This window comes from Trichechus manatus, unplaced genomic scaffold, assembly GCF_000243295.1.
Source record: "Trichechus manatus latirostris isolate Lorelei unplaced genomic scaffold, TriManLat1.0 scaffold00001, whole genome shotgun sequence".
Classification (NCBI taxonomy): Eukaryota; Metazoa; Chordata; class Mammalia; order Sirenia; family Trichechidae; genus Trichechus; species Trichechus manatus.
The window spans coordinates 15,773,870-15,790,061 of record NW_004443937.1 but is presented as its reverse complement, the minus strand read 5'-3'; the positions used below and the strand labels follow the sequence as shown (position 1 = coordinate 15,790,061).

General features: G+C 48.0%; 1 protein-coding gene across 3 annotated transcripts in view; it reads right to left on the bottom strand.

The window, feature by feature from the left end:
* IQSEC1 (IQ motif and Sec7 domain ArfGEF 1) overlaps nt 1-16,192 on the bottom strand; it is a 216,068-nt gene that overhangs the window by 93,932 nt on the left and 105,944 nt on the right. The gene's annotated exons all lie outside the window — the stretch shown is intronic.

Sequence of the window (16,192 nt, the reverse complement as noted above, 5' to 3'; positions counted from 1 at the left end):
GCGGGGCAAGGGGCTGAGCGAAGGGGGCGGGGCCGGCGGGGCTGAAGTGGAGGAGAGAGGGCAGGCGGCGGGGCTGCGCGCAGGTGGCAGGGTAGAGCGAGGACAGTGTTGCATGCAGGGGGCTGGACTAAGTGCAGCCAAAGAAGGAAGAGCACAGGAGTGGGGCTAAGCAAAGAGGAGGCGCAGGTAGGGGAAAGCAGGCGGCGGTGCAGAAAGGGGCGGGACTTAGATCAGGGGGCGGGGCTTGACGGAGCCAGGGAGGGGCGGGGGAGAAGCGCAGGGGACTGGAAACTGCCGCCCAGCCGGCAAGGCCCCCTTTTGGGAGGGGGGCTCTGCACGCCCCGTCCAACACGAGAGCTTCCCAGTATCTATGTACCCCTCCCCAACGAGTAAGCACAAAAAAGAAAACAAAACAATACAAAAAGCAGTTGCTGTGGGGTCAATTCCATGTGTGCAGAGTAGAACCGAACTGCATAGGCTTTTTGAGCCTTAACGGCGCAGTAGTTAAGCGCTCGCCTGCTAACCAGAAGGTCAGTGGTTGGAAACTACCAGCCGCTCTGGAAGAAAGATGTAGCAGTCTGCTTCTGTAAAGATTTACAGCCTTGGACACCCTGTAGGGCAGTTCTCCTCTGTCCTATGGTATCCCTGTGAATCGGAATCGACTTGACAGCAAGGGAGATACCTTTGGAAGCAGATCACTGGGCCTTTCTTCGGAGGTTCCTCAAGATGGATTTGAACTGCCAACCTTTCTAGCACTTAACCATTTGTGCCAACTAGGGATGCCCTAAGCACAGCAAATACAAACCCTCAAACCAGCCAGTTGGAGCCCACTCTGTGGATGGCGCCAACCTCGCCTCTCTTGGCTTTGGCCTCAGTTTCTAGGACCCTGATGCGCCTGCCCCAGAGAAGGGAGTGGGTCCCATCCTGAGGCTTTTGGGAGCTTTTTGGAGGATCCGATGGAAGCTGCTTCTTCCTTCCTACACCCACTCAAACCCCTGCCTTTCATTCATCCAGAGACCACTTTTAGACTGCTATGGCAGGCTTAAAGCAATAATAATAACTAGCATTTTAGAGCTCTTCACTGACATTTAGTCCTCAAGGCAACATTGTGATGTAGGTGGAGTTATTACCGGCCCCATTTTACAGTTGAGAAAACTGAGGCTCGGCTTAACTGACACTTCGTCGGAGAGGATTTCCCTCACCCTCTCCTCCCCAGGCCACTCAGCTCTCCCAACTACAAGCTCTCAAGGCTTGCTGCTCTTCATTTGTGTGTTTACTTGTGAATTATCTCTCCCTGGACTCCATGAAGGCAGGCACAGGCCCAGTACCTACAGGACCCACTCATCACTTGTGGCATGCCAAATGTGGTTGGGAGACATCATGCTGATACAGACGCAATAAAAACTCCACCTGTCCAGGGTGGTCCCACCTGTAAGTCCTTCTCCCAGAGGCCCTGGCATCTGGCAGGTCTGCAGGAGGCAGGAAGTTGCAAGAAGCCTCTAATGCATCCTCTTGCACCCTTTTGAATCTTTCATTTGAAGGTGGTGGCACAAAGGGCCTGATGGATGAGTATTAGTCTCAGATGGGGAAACTGGGGCAGGGGGCAGTGAAGGAAGAGGGCTGGGCTGGCCCAGTTTAGTGTGCCTGGGTTCCCAGACAAGGGGCCGAGCAGGAACTCAACGCCCGCTCACTGTCAATCCCCACAGCCCTCCTCTTGGCTTCTGATGTTTTCTTTGCTAAATTAAAAATGAGCGGAGACAAACAATGGGAGATAATATTTGCAAATCATGTATCTGATAAGGGTCAGTCCCATACTATATAAAGAACTCTTACAACTCAGCAATGAAAAGACAAAAGACCAATTTTTAAAAAAAGACAAAAGATCTGAATAGACATTTATACAAAGAAGATCTACAAATAGCCAATACCAAACCAAACCGAACCCATTGCCATCGAGTCGATACCGACTCATAGCAACCCTATTGGATGGAGTAGAACTGTCCCATAGGGTTTCTAAGAAGCAGCTGGTAGATTCGAACTGCTGACCTTTTGGTTAGCAGCTGAGCTCTTAACCACTGCACTATCAGTGCTCCACAAATAGCCAATAAACTCAGGAAAAGATGCTCAACATTAGCCATTACCAAAACCCAAAAACCAAACTCATTGCTGTTGAGTAGATTCCAACTCATAGCAACCCTATAGGACAGAGTAAAACCACCCCATAGGGTTTTCAAGGAGCAGCTGGTGGATTTGAACTGCCGATCTTTTGGTTAGCAGCCAATCTCTTAACCACCGCGCCACCAGGGCTCCAAGGAGATGCAAATCAAAACCACAATGAGATACCACTCATACCCACCACCTACAAACAAAGGGTTCTGGAAGGAAAACACCACTAAGCCACAATGCTCAAAGTCCATGACTCCATCTGCATCTGTCTTGGTTGGGAGGGGATAGGATTGAAGTTGTCCAGTGGTGGGAGGCCCAGAAAACTCCCCAACCCTGCCTGAAACTGCCCTCTAAAAATAGGCTGCAATAAATGGAGCCAAGAGAATTCCCCCAGCCCAGCTGCTTGATCGCTCCACACACAGGCTCTGACAGCCTTACACCCGGCTTCTCCAAGAATTCCAAAAACTTGTCCAGGCACAGGGCCTCCACCGCCCTTCAGGACGGTCTTGGCGACATAGCTGCAGCTGGGATTTAGAAGAAGGGGGTTGAATTTCCCTGTTAGCATTTGGAATACCAGAGGATAGAGTCCCTGGAAACCAAATGTGTCTTAATTCTTTTGTTTTGTTTTATCTTCCTGCAAAGCGTGCCTCTTGCTTCTGGTCTCATGGCAAAGGAGGCAGTTGTTCATGGAGGCAATTAGCCACACATTCCATATCCTCCTCCTATTCCTGACTCTCCTTCTTCCTCTGTTGCTCCAGGTGATAGAGGTCAATTGTTGTGCCTTGGATGGCTGCTTGCAAGCTTTTAAGACTCCAGGCACTACACAACAAAGTAGGAGATAGAAGCACTAAACACGTTATTAGGCCAATAACTGGGATATCCCATGAAACCATGACCCTAAACCTCTAAACCAAGGAACCAAGTCCCATAAGGTGTTTAGTTGTACATAAGCAGCCTCAGCAGCTACTCTTTTTTTTGGTCATTGTTGTAAATATATCTATCACTGAACTTTTGCCAGTTCAGCTTTTTAACAGGTGTACAACTTATTGACAGTAATTACAGTAGTTAGCTATGCAATCCTACCCTTAATCAATGTGATTTTTCCATCACTGTTAACCACCCCTTTCCCCTTCCCTCCCACCTCTAGTAACCACTAATAAACTTTGGCTTCTGTATGTTCACCTTTTCTTGTATTTTTCTACAAGTGATGTCATATAATATTTGTCCTTTTGTGACTAACTTATTTCATTCAACATGTCTTCAAGCTCCATCCATATTGTAGCATGTATCAAGACTTCATTTCTCTTACTGACTGAGTAGTATTCCATTGTATGTATGTACCACGTTTTGTTTATCCATTCATCTGTTGATGGGCATTTAGGCTGTTTCCACCTTTTGGCTATTGTGAATAGTGCTGCAATGAACATTGGTGTACAAGTCTCTTTTTGAGTCTCTGCTTTCAAGTCTTTTGGGTACATGCCTACAAGTGGAACATAGACCATTTCTTCAAGGAGACCCAAGAAATAGGCAGCAATGGGTCTCTCTGAGAAAGAAAACTGGGGCTCCAGGGATTCCTGGAGACAGAGCTCTGTTCTCTAAGCTTAAGGTCTAGTTAGGACAGGGGTGGGAGGAGAAAGGAGGAGTTTTTATTCTATGTCCTTTTGCAGTTTTCAAACTTTTAAACAAATGTTTATTACCTTAAAAAAAAAAAAAGTCAGTGAAAGAAAGACATAAATAAAAGATATGGTTATCCAAGGGACTGGAGGTCTTCTAGCATCTTCTAGTAGACTCTGAAGCCCACCAGAGCCAATCCACAAAGACGCCAAATTCTAGATAATGTTAAGGCAGAATCTCAGGCCACTCCAGGATCTCCATCTTTTGAACAAGTTGTATCTTACTGACAGCCATAAGAATCAACTAGGGTTGATAGCCCATCCTGAGCCTCCAGCTCAGTGTCTGTTAATCATCAATGTGCTCCTATTCAAAATAATGAAATTAGCATCCCCACATCACAGCCAGAATGCTGGGTCTAGGAGGAAACTATGTAATCATCCCTCCAGCCAACTCCTCATTTTACAAACGGGGAAAGTGAGGTGCAGAGAGAGAAAGGGACACGCGCCAGGTCATGTGGCCAAGTACTAGAGAGAATGACCCTGGCTTCAGGCTTCTTGCCTCCCAGGCCACCAGCACCATAACACCACGCTGACACAGGTGGGGACTTAGACAGTATAGCATACAGTCTGGGGCAGGTGAATATTAAGACTATAATTCTAACCCAAATAATGAAATGAACTTATTCCTATGACTGTTGGATGCAGTGAAAAACCAGACTCTGTGGAGTGACACCTCCCGGAAGGTAGTCAATCCCCCAGGAGGGAAACCTTCCCAGATAAATAAAGCTGTTCCTATTAAGTGTCAACATTTTTTTTGTTGTTGTTGTTTAATTTCACCCATTTTTAATCAGAAACCACTTGCCAGTTATGGACTTCCTTAATCTCACTAAAGAACTCTTAATTGTGCTCATGCAGAAACTGTACACAGGCCAAGAGGCAGTCCTTCAAACCTAACAAGGGGATACTGCGTGGTTTAAAATCAGGAAAGGTGTGCGTTGGGGTTGGATCCTTTCACCAGATTTACTCAATCTGTATGCTGAGCAAATAATCCGAGAATCCAGACTATAGGAAGAACGTGGCATCAAGATTGGAGGAAGACTTATTAACAATCTACGATTTGCAGATGACAGGACCTTGCTTGCTGAAAGTGAAGAGGACTTGAAGCACTTACTGATGAAGGTCAAAGACTATAGCCTTCAGTATGGATTACACCTCAACACAGAGAAAACAAAAATCCTCACAACTGGACAAATAAGCAATGTCATGATAAACAGAAAAAATATTGAAGTTGTCAATTTTACTTGGATCCACAATCAACGCCCATGGAAGAAGCAGTCAAGAAATCCGATGACATATTGCATTGGGCAAATCCGCTGCAAGAGGCCTCTTTAAAGTGTTAAAAAGCAAAAATGTCACTTTGAGGACTAAAGTGTGCCTGACCCAAGACACTGTATTTTCAATCGCCTCATACATATGCATAAGCTGGACAATGAACAAGGAAGACCTAAGAAGAATTGATGCCTTTGAATCATGGTGTTGGTGAAGAATATTGAATATACCATGGACTGCCAGAAGAACGAACAAATCCGTCTTGGAAGAAGTACAGCCAGAATGCTCCTTAGAAGCGAGGATGGTGAGACTTCATCTCACTTTGGACATGTTATCAGAAGGGACCAGTCCCTGGAGAAGGACATCATGCTTAGTAGAGGGTCAGCGAAAACGAGGAAGACCCTCAGTGAGATGGACTGACACAGCGGCTGCAACAACGGGCTCAAACACAGCAACAATTGTGAGGATGGCGCAGGACCAGGCAGTATTTCATTCTGCTGTACATAGGGTCGCTCGCTATGAGTTGGAACCTACTCGATGGCGCTTAACAACAATCTTGCTAAACAAAGTAAACTTAAATGACCTTGGAATAACTTATTTCAGGAGGCTGGGCTCACCCTGGGATCTTTGGGTGGTGCAAATGGTTAACACATTCAGCTGCTAATCGAAAGACTGGAGGTTCGAGACCACCCAGAGGTGCCTCAGAAGAAAGGCCTGGTGATCTACTTCAAAAAAACCAACCACTGAAAACCCTACGGAGCACAGTTCTACTGTGACACAGATGAAATTGACTTGATGGCAAGTGGTTTGTTTGTTTGTTTGTTTTGGGGGGTGGATCACTCTGAGGTAATGTAGGGTTGTTTGCCCCTGTTCTAGAAGGCCTCAGACAGCTGACCCTGATTTTCCTGCATGGCCAGACAAAAGATATGGGCTCACATATCCACCCCATGCTGCCTACCTGCTCAGGATCAATCTTGGTTGCAATCTAGTCCCTGCCTGTCTTTCTGACCTCACTCCCAGCTACCATCCCTGCAATACAGCTACTCCCAGAATGCACCACACATGTTCACATCCCCGTGACTTTGCTTATGCTGTTTCCACTTCCTGGGTTGCCCTCCTCATCTGCTGGGCAAACTCCTACTAAAACTTCAAGGCCCAGCTCAGATTTCACCTCCTCTTTGAAGCCTTCCCTAACACTCCCACCCCCAGGCCAAATGGGCAGCCCCTCACCTAGATTGTGGCACCTCGAGGACAGAAACAGTGGTTCATCCATCCACTCTCCCAGTGGCAGGGTGCACATGCTGCCATTGCTCTGAATAACTGGCCTGGTTCCAAACACCTGACACAGCACCAGGAGATTTCAGTCCCAACCATAAAAACCTTAGTGGGACTTGTGTTGGCTAAGACCTGGGCCTTGACAGTGGGATAAAGCAGCCTTAATGTTAGAGTATCCTAGGACTTTAGAGACCAAAGGAGTCATCATGGCCCAGTTTTGCCCACCCATTGTTCAGATGAAGAATCTGAGGCTTAGAAGGGGTGAGCTCTTCCCCCAAGTCATGCCAGGGCACAGCCAAGAACTGGTCGTCTGACTTCCTTCCACAGCTCCATCCCCACTGTGATGACAAAAGAAACCACAGAGTGAGGGGAACTATCGTGGTTTGAGATGCTAGGAAGCTCTATTTTCCTGTGATCTTTAAAGTCAGATACAATTGTGATTATTCCAACAGTTGACAATTGGATTAACACAACCCCCAAGGATATTTAGGAAAGACCCTGAAGGAGGTGTTGCAATAACAGAACCATATATTTAGGACACAGAGTCAGATGCCAGGAGCACTGAGAAGCCTAGCACATGATAGGTGCTCAGTGACCGAGTATGAACAAAACAGCCCAGAATAGTCACCACCTCCAAGAAGCCCTCCCAGCCTGGATCTCCAGAGTACTCCATGTTTCCAGGTCCAGGTGCTCACGGCACCCCTGCCACACAGTGAGTGTGTGTTTGCTGTAAAAGGGAATAACGGTGGAGGTGATGACCACAGGGTGCCTCCTCAGCCTGGCCACTGGTGGGGCACAGCCCTCCTGGTCCCCTTGCTGGGCTGGGCTGGGCAGAGTGAGCTGAACTGCCTGTCCTGGAGTCCAGGGGCAGGGCCTATGGACAGCAGATCTGTGCTGTCTGAAGTGTGGCTACTTGAGTTATGTGTTAAAAAAAAAAAAAAGAAAAAAATCAAACCCATTGCTGTAGACTCAATTCTGACTCACAGAGACCTTACAGTAGAGTAGAACTGCCCCACAGGGTTTTCAAGGAGCAGCTGGTGGATTCGAACTGCCAACCTTTTGGTTAGCAGCTAAGCTCTATAACTATTTTCACCACCAGGGCTCCCAAGGGAGGCTAACAGGTGTTGAATGAACAAGTACCCTTTCCAGCCAGAGGCTGTACACATGGTGGGAAGGCGCGTGGTTTGGGGCATCCAATCCCAGCTCCATCGCGTGCTGGTTGGGCAATCTGGGATGAGTGATTTTGTCTCTCTGAGTCTCCTTTCCCACCTCCCTGCCTCTTTTTGCCACTTCCTTTACCTGAGGACTGTTACTCTGATGACAGCCATGGCCAACTCTCCCAGAGCATGCACTCTGGGCCAGGCACTTTACACAAGTGATCACATTTATTCCTTAACAACCCTCCATTGTACAGATAAGCTAAGGCTCAGAGAGGTTGAGTAACTTATCTAAGGCCACACAGCTGACTGATCTGGCATTTGAGCCCAGGTCCACTGACCCTCAAACCATAAACCTTTAAGGTCCAGCTCCAAAACCACCTCTGCAGGAGACAGTCTACCCTCTTGGCTGATGTGTGATTAGCAAAAGCAAAAACAACCCCCCAACAGGCTGTGCAGTCAGACTCATGGCTCTATCCTCTTACTGGCTGTGCGACTTCAAGCAAGTGGCTTTGCCTCTCTGAGCCGCGGTTTCCTCCTCTATAAAATGGAAACAGATTAATAAGGCACACCTCTGAGGTTGTTGAAGAGAATTGAGATATCCAGGGCTGAGCCCTCAACATCTGCTCGGCCACCACTGCCCACACTCTGCCTGCTCCCAGGATCCCAATCGCAAATCCCAATTTCCTTTGCTCTACTCACTTCATGAATATGTCCCAGAAGTCCAGGAGAAGATCAAAGGGGTAGGCAGTTCTTGCCTTCTTCCCATCTCCCTGCACCTCCCCACTTCTCCCTCAACAAGCACATCCCGGGTGGAGCCTTCACCTCTTCAGCCAATACTGAGCCAGCCCCTTGGTGTGAGCCCCACCAGGAGCGTGGGGCCAGGGAGGAAGGAAGTTCTGCAGTTCCTATATGTGGTCTGGGAGGGAGACAGACCCCACCCATGGAGAGCTGTAAGACAATGCACATGCAGACAGGGAGCCCGCTGCTCACTGCCACTTCCCCCAAGGGCCCTTCCATTCCAGGTATAGGGAACAACGTGGGCAGAGGCTTGGTGAGCTTGGGGAAATATAATCGTGGTTGTCCATGTACAGCACACCCCATTCTATTTCACTGAATTCCCTTTGAGCCCATCTCACTGTCTGTAATTACCTTGCTTAATTACCTGTTTACTTGTTTACTGTCATTCTCCTCCCCCAGAATGAGGCCCCCTGGAGCAGGGATTCTGTTTGGTTCACCTCTGCATTGCTAGCATCACATGATGCCTGGTCCGCAGTAGGTGCTCGATACACGTCTGATAAATTAATGCATCTTGTTGACCTGGAGAATCACTGTGGTTCAAGGACAGCCATAAGGCAGAATGGCAGGCCTCCTTCTCCCCCCTCCACTCTCATTCTTGCCTTTCTCAATCTAAGCTATGGGCCCTCACCCCCATCCTTCCTTACACAACAGGTACATTCTGGAAGGCCAGGTGAAAACCGTTTTTTCAAAAATGCCGATTCTCATTTCTAGTGCACTAGGAGAGCCCCATATTTAACGGAATCTGTCCACTAAAGACTTTGTTTAAAAAAAAAAAGAGGCCTCTCTCTGGCAATGCAATCACCATCCTTGACATACCAGGGTTTCTTTCCTATTAGCTTGCTTAAAGCGAGGCCCATCTGCATTATGTTGTGCTCAGCACCTCTGAAGTGGGTGGAGAGATCGGGAAGAGCTAGAGAAGATACAAGCTGCAGGGGCTTGCTCTCTGCAGAATGCCTGATCTGACCATCACTGACTCAGACGCCTGGCAGGGCTGGCAACGTGGCAGGGCTGGCTGCACTCTAGGTAATTGTTAGGGAAGTCATTTGCTTACCCTTATGTAGTGCATTCACACCAAAGCACAGCTACCAAGGGAGTGCCAAGCCCAGGCCCTGGTGGCCACTTTAAGGAAAAGATGTGTTCACTTACAAGTGCTGAGGACGCCTGTGCTGCAAACGGACGCCGCTAAGTGCCCCTAAGACAACAGTTTCTCTGGAGAGGGTTAAACACTCCCCTCGGCAATCTTCTTTGTGTTATTGATTTAAACACCACCTTCTTTTGTCCCAGTGGGAGAAAGTTTTCAACCAGCTTGACCCAACTCTGCCAAATGGAAATGAATAGAGGCGGGAAGTGTGTGATGTCTGATTATTTGAATACATTTATAATCGACTTGCTTACTTTGGACACACCATTAGGAAAGACCAATTACTAGGAAAGGACATCCCGTTTGCTAACACAGAGGGGCAGTGAAAACGAGGGAAACGCTCTGTGAGATGGATTGACACAATAACTACAACAGTGGACTCAAACATATCAGCTGCCGGACCGGGCAATGTTCCGTTCTGTTGTGCATAAGGTCAGAGCCAACTTGATGGCAACTTACAACAACAACTGAAGAATGTGTGCGCTCCTGAATTTCTTCAACAACTGCCTCCAACTTTATCTCCACTCACTGTGTGTCAGGCACTGACTAGGTGTCCTGGAGGATGCCGAGATGAGTCAGATGTGGGTGGATTAGCCAATAGGCAAGGTTTCACCACATCAAAGAATCACTGTGGTTCAAGGACAGCCATAGGGTAGAATGGCAGGCCCCCCTTCCCACAAAGACGTGGCAAAACCCATGTGAAATTGTTCGCTACAGATTAGTGAGTAAGCACAAGTAAACCCGTGCTTACTTTGCTTACTGGGTCATCTGCCCCTACGAGGGATTGTAAATTTGAAAACAGGCTTTGGTTTTGTAGGAAGGTGCTGTGGGGTTGGGAGAGAGACGCATGCCAGCCATACCTAGAAGTAGAATCTTTGATGTGGTGAAAAATGTGAAATTGTTCACTACAGATGATCTGGTAAGCAAGGTAAGCACCGTGCTTACTTTGCCTGTTGGATAACCCGCCCCTGCTCAGGAAGCTTGGCTGGGTGAGGGGAGTGGAGGGATAAACTGATATCCCAGTTTATCACGAGCCCCTGAAGCCCAGAGTGGGTGAATAACTTGCCCAAAGACACACACCCCGTAAATGATGGGGCCAGGATTAGAAACCAGGTAGGCTGACACTCAGTTGGTATGTCTATCCTTTGCACGTATGTCATGGGTGGTGTGTTCTTTCCACTATGGTGTGTTCTCAAAGTGTGGTCCCTGGACGAGCAGCAGCAGCAGTAGCCTCAGCTGGGAACTCACTAGAAATGCAAATTCTCACCCTCCAGGAGATTCTGATGCACACTGCAGTTTGAGAACCTCTGCACTACACTAAAGCCATGTAAGGGAGCCATCGGTGCAATTATAGGAGCAACCTGGCATAGAGGCAGGGATGACTGCTATCTGGTGGGGGCAGCCATTCAGGTTAGGCATCCTGGAGGAGGTGATGCTGTGTTGGGGTTTGTGGCATGAATGGGAATTCACTGGGTAGTGGCCTAGGATGAGAAGGGCATTCCAGGTACAAGGAATGGCATCGACAGAGGCTTGGTGGTTCTGCATGTAAACAGCGCATGAAGTGCTGGGTGGGTGGGTGTGAGAAATGAGGCAGAGGATCCAGCAGGGGGTGAAAGCCTGTCAAAGTGGTCCAGTTTTTACCCCCAGGCAAGTTTTCCCAACCACCATATACCACCTGCGTGCCAATTACTTAAGACGCTTCTTTAAATCTGAGAAACTTTATATCTGCTCCATAAATGGAAAACCAGCATCACTGAGCATAAATTGAATTTTCCCATAAAAATAAATCAATGAAAACAAAACAATGTTATAAAAGCTTGCTTGGATCTCGTTATCGGCAGAGGGTCTGTGCTTGAGGTCTGCTCTTTCTTTGTTAAAGCAGATATTCACAAGTATAGAGAATCCATATTATAGAAGGCAGCCATAAAACAGAAGAAATGTGCTTTTAATATCCTGGTAAGTGATAAGATACAAGATATACTGTTAAGTGAGTAGAGAAAAGTAAAGAATGCTGTATTTGGGTAAAATAAAAAGGGCAGAAAGACACACAAGCACACACACATATACATGCTGATACTTGCATAAAATATCTCTGGACAGTGGTTACCTCTGGGGACGCGACCAGGGACAGGGATAGAAAGTGACTCACTTTCATTCTGCACGCTTTCATATCTTTTAAATGTTGACCATGTGGCTCTATTATTTACTATAAAACAAATATAAATAAGCATTTTGTAAGAGATATTGCAGTGCAATGAATTACTTAATGTGGCCCTTCTAGCCATGGTCTTTGTGACTCACACAAAATGACTGAGTGGGACTGTGCAAATAAGGTTAACTGTGGCCCACCAAGGGGATTGGTCAGTTTTGCCATCCTGCTGGGCTTGAAGGGGAGTCAATTCCAGAGCAGGGGGAGGATCCCACCACCACCAGGGAAGAAGGGCCAAGAATGGAGCACGTCCTTTGGACCTGGGATCCCTGTGCTGAGAAGCTCCTGGAACCAGGAGACCGAGAGAGAGAGATAGAGACAGAGACAGACAGATAGACAGCTGTAACACTGAAGACGGTGAGAAGCAGTGGCAGAGAAATGGTGGCAGGAGAGACTGACAAGAGATGATGTGGTGGGCTTCCTGGCCCACAGGAGCGAAAAAGCTGAGTGCCTTTGGGCAGGTGGCTTGCTGGTGGAGTAGGGTGCCTGCCGGCACTTAGTGGAGCTAGAGCTGAGCACCTTCCGGCAGAAGCTTACTGGCCGAGTGGGGTGCCTTGCAGTACTTATCGGCAGAGTTAAAAGAGCTTTGTAACACTTGCCCAAGCAGGGCAGAGGCCAGGGGGCAGGGAGAGGCACAACTGAAAAGAGGCTGTCCTGATGGAAGAACTGTATCCTGAGTGTTTCTGAGCCTAAAATGTAACCTGTTACTTCCCTAATAAACCCCATAATTGTAGGTACTGTCTGTGAGTTCTGTGTGGCCATTGCAATGAATTATAGAACCCAGCAGAGAAGTAGAGAGTGCCATGGGATGGATGGTTGGTGTCAGAATTGGTAAAGATGGCGGAGAGCGGAGGTGTGTCTGACCTCCACCTCAGAGGAATCCGCCTTGGGCTGTTGATCTTGATTCTCCTTCTCCCTTGTGAAGTTAGAGGAGGTCAGATGCTGCCCCCACAACATTTTTACAGACATTGAAGACATACTAACACCACCTGACACTCTCCCTAATGTGCCTGAAGGACTGAAAGAGCCTTGGAAGGGAAACAGCTTCCTCCCAGGTTCTGGTCACGGAAGGCTGCATCTGCAGCTCACCTGAAATAATGTCATGCCCACTCTGGCCGAGACTTCCACGTGCAGAAGCCCTGCTCTGATGGGTAACAGGAGTCTGAGGATGCATTTTACAAGAAGAAATAGCATACCCACCTAAGGCTGTGAAGTCTGCCTAGTGCCAAGGGGTGCCCAGGGGAGGTCTCAGGATCCTATTAACCTCTTCTTGGGGACAGAACGTGGCTGCTGCCCCACTGTGTGCTTCCTCTATGTGAAGAGAGAAGGGAGGAGCTCACGTCCCAGTGAGCACTTCCCGGACCCAAGGCTTTACCTGTGCTATCTCATGTAATCCTCCCAATACCCCTTGAGGTAGACCCCATTATCTAATTCATAAGGAAACTAAGGCACAGAAAGGTTAAATGACTTGTCTTGAAGCCACTCAGATGGTCAGTGGCAGACCTGAGATTCGAACCTGTGGGCCTAGGTGCTAGTGAAATAGGCTAGGAGCCTCTGAGCCAAGCTGTCCTTCGGGCTGTAAGAGAACCTGATTCCATGAAAAAACGGAGCTCAACTTTGAAGCTTGAGACCCAGAAAGGGCCACTCAGGGCTCCTGTAGGATCTACAACAAGCATCCCTGCATAACACAGTCCGCAGAGGATTTGGTCTCTCTAGCAATTGCCATAAATGACTGTAATTTATGTGTTAATAGCAATGATATCAAGGTTTGGAACCCCCTGGGGTGTCAGAAACACAGTTTGTAATTATAAGCACGCAACAATTTGTTCAACATGTCATCTACATCTGCCGTAATTATTACCCTGGTTAAGAGTAATTCCACGTTCAATACATCACCGTGCATGTGGATGGAAGAGCCAGGCATGGGGTCCTGGGGTTGGACCGTGGTCGTTTTCCTGGCTTCCTCAAGGCCATTTCCTCTTCTAAGAGCCCTCTGTTTCCTCTTGCACTGGGCCTCTTCCGAGGGGCATTTAGAACTGGTGGGCCTCTCACTGCACCCAACCCTGCCAAGTAGGGACAAGTAGACACTCCTTCTTAGAGAAGCACTGTAAACAGTGGGACAACGAGCCTTCAACTACTGGGTGCCGAGTGTATCCTGCCCCCTGCTCTCAGAGGTGGCCCTGTTGCTGGCCTGCTTCGCAGAGTTCCTGGACAATCTGGGGAAAAGGTCTAGGGACAACAGCCACCTTACAGCCAATTCCCTCTTGCTTTAGTCAGCAGACTTGTCTTATGTTGCTTGCAATCAAGGGGCCTAGTTCCTGCCCCTTGGTTTCCCTTAGAGACTACCATGGACACAGGACAGTCCTTGAACTAGAACTAGCAGCAGCTGTCATTTTCCAAGCCCCAATTCTGTGCTGGGCACTCCACTGAGGGATCTGTGGCCCGCACAACCAGAGACAGAGCATGTTCTCATTTACAGGAGAGACAGAGGCTCAGGAAGACCAAATCAATCGCCCAAGATCTCACAACCAGAATGTGGTGGAGCTGCTGGCCACAGAGCTCCATCTTGGGCAGAGTGGGCACAGGTGGGCAGGCTCAGAGGCCACATGGCAGACCCATGACAGCATGGAGCCACCTTCCTAGAGCCGTGCCTTGACGAGGACCTTTTGGTAGCTCCCTGTGTCACCAACCAGGTACTGTCCCTAAGACTTTTCAGACAGCAACTAAGGGAAAAATAAAAGCTAATATGTCTGGGTGCTTAACATACATAATCTCAGTTAATCCTCACCCTGACCCTGGGCAGTAGATACTAATATCTCCATTTAACGGATGAGACAATGGAGGCATAGAAAGGTTAATTCACTTGCCCAAGGTCACACAGCTGGTAAGGGCCACAGTGGAACAAGGAACCAGGCAGTCTGGCTCCAGAAGGGAAAGCTGGGAATATAGACACCCAGAGCTTCTGGGGCTGTGGTGGCCTCGTGGACAAAGTTGGTTTGGGAGAATGACAAGAACGTGTCAGGAAAAACAGAGACAAAAGATGGGGACAGATAAAGCAAGCCCTGGTGGCATTTGAATTCCTGGAGCCCGACTCTACCCCTGCCCTTTCTGCACTTTTATCCCCCTCTTCTCCAAGCTGGTTTCAGTTGAGTTTCTGTCACATGCAATCTGCCCTGACTCATATACAATCCAAGCTCTGCCTCCCACGTGCTGGACAAATAAGACTCCACACCAGCCACTCCAAGGGCAGCGCCCTGGAAGCGGGGGCTCCAGGACCAGCTACACCTGGGTTTGAATCCTGGCTCTGTCACTTACTAGCTGTGTATCCTTAAGCAAGCCACTGAACTTTTGGACCCCGGGTTCCTTCCTTAATAACATCTACCCCGTAGGGCTAAGTGCTTGATAAAGTTAGCTATGTAAGGTGTCGCGCAGTTTGTATGCCATTGCATTTAAAAGTGAGGGGATAGTATATATTTATACACATTTGCTTGTGTATACATGAAGCTGTCGGGAATAAGATATAAGATACTGATAACAGGAGTCCCTAGGGAGGAGAACTAGGAAGCTGGGGAATGATGGTGGTAGGAGCAAAGGGAGGGTAAGGGGAAGGCTGTTCATCGTATTTCCTTTTGTACCTCTTGAACGGCAAACCATATAAATATTTACATTATAAATAACAACAAGGATAGAATAAAAAATGTAGAAGAATGGGCTATGAAACCTCTCTCTCTCTTTCTGTCCATATATACATGCTAAAACCAGCCGTGGAAGGGGCCACAATGGCTGACAACGGAGAGAACTGGAAGGGCTAGCCTTGGAGGTCAAGTGTCCAACCCTCATGGCAGGTGGACACATACCACCTGGTCGTGTCACTGCAGCTGCAACTTCATTGAAGGCTAGAATCTAGTGGGATTAGAAACCAGGTAAGTCTCATTTGAGATCAGTCCTCATCCTATTTCCCATCCACACCCTGTGCACCTGCCTTCTGGCATTCCAAGGGGGGCTCCCTGCTGCCCATTCCACAGATGAGGAGACTGAGGCTCCAGGCCAGAGGCTTCAAACTGGAGGTCTTCAGGCCAGCTCTGGGCCCAGATGGGTTCTGTTTGGCCTGCACTGGATTTTGGGCTTTTTATGAAAACTGGATGCTCTACCACACTGGGCCTGTGTTTCTGCCTGGCCATCATGGGCTGGTGCTGAGTCTCTGGAACTCTGAGTATGTTAAGCACTGTTTTGCCACAATCTCCACCATTCCCACTGGCCCTACATAGTCATATTAGTTGTTCTTTAGCATTTATCAAAGCACTCTTTTTTTTTGAACATTTAAATTTGATAAACATATCACTTTCGTTTTAGTCACAGTTTTCTTCTCGTTTTGATCTCCTGTTTGACTTTTTGCCTTGCCAACCCAGAGCCAACTGTCTTCAAAGATTTCTTTAGCTATCACTTAAAAAATCAGCTCTCATCCAAAGGGCTAATGGACCACAGCTACCAAGGCCTTCAC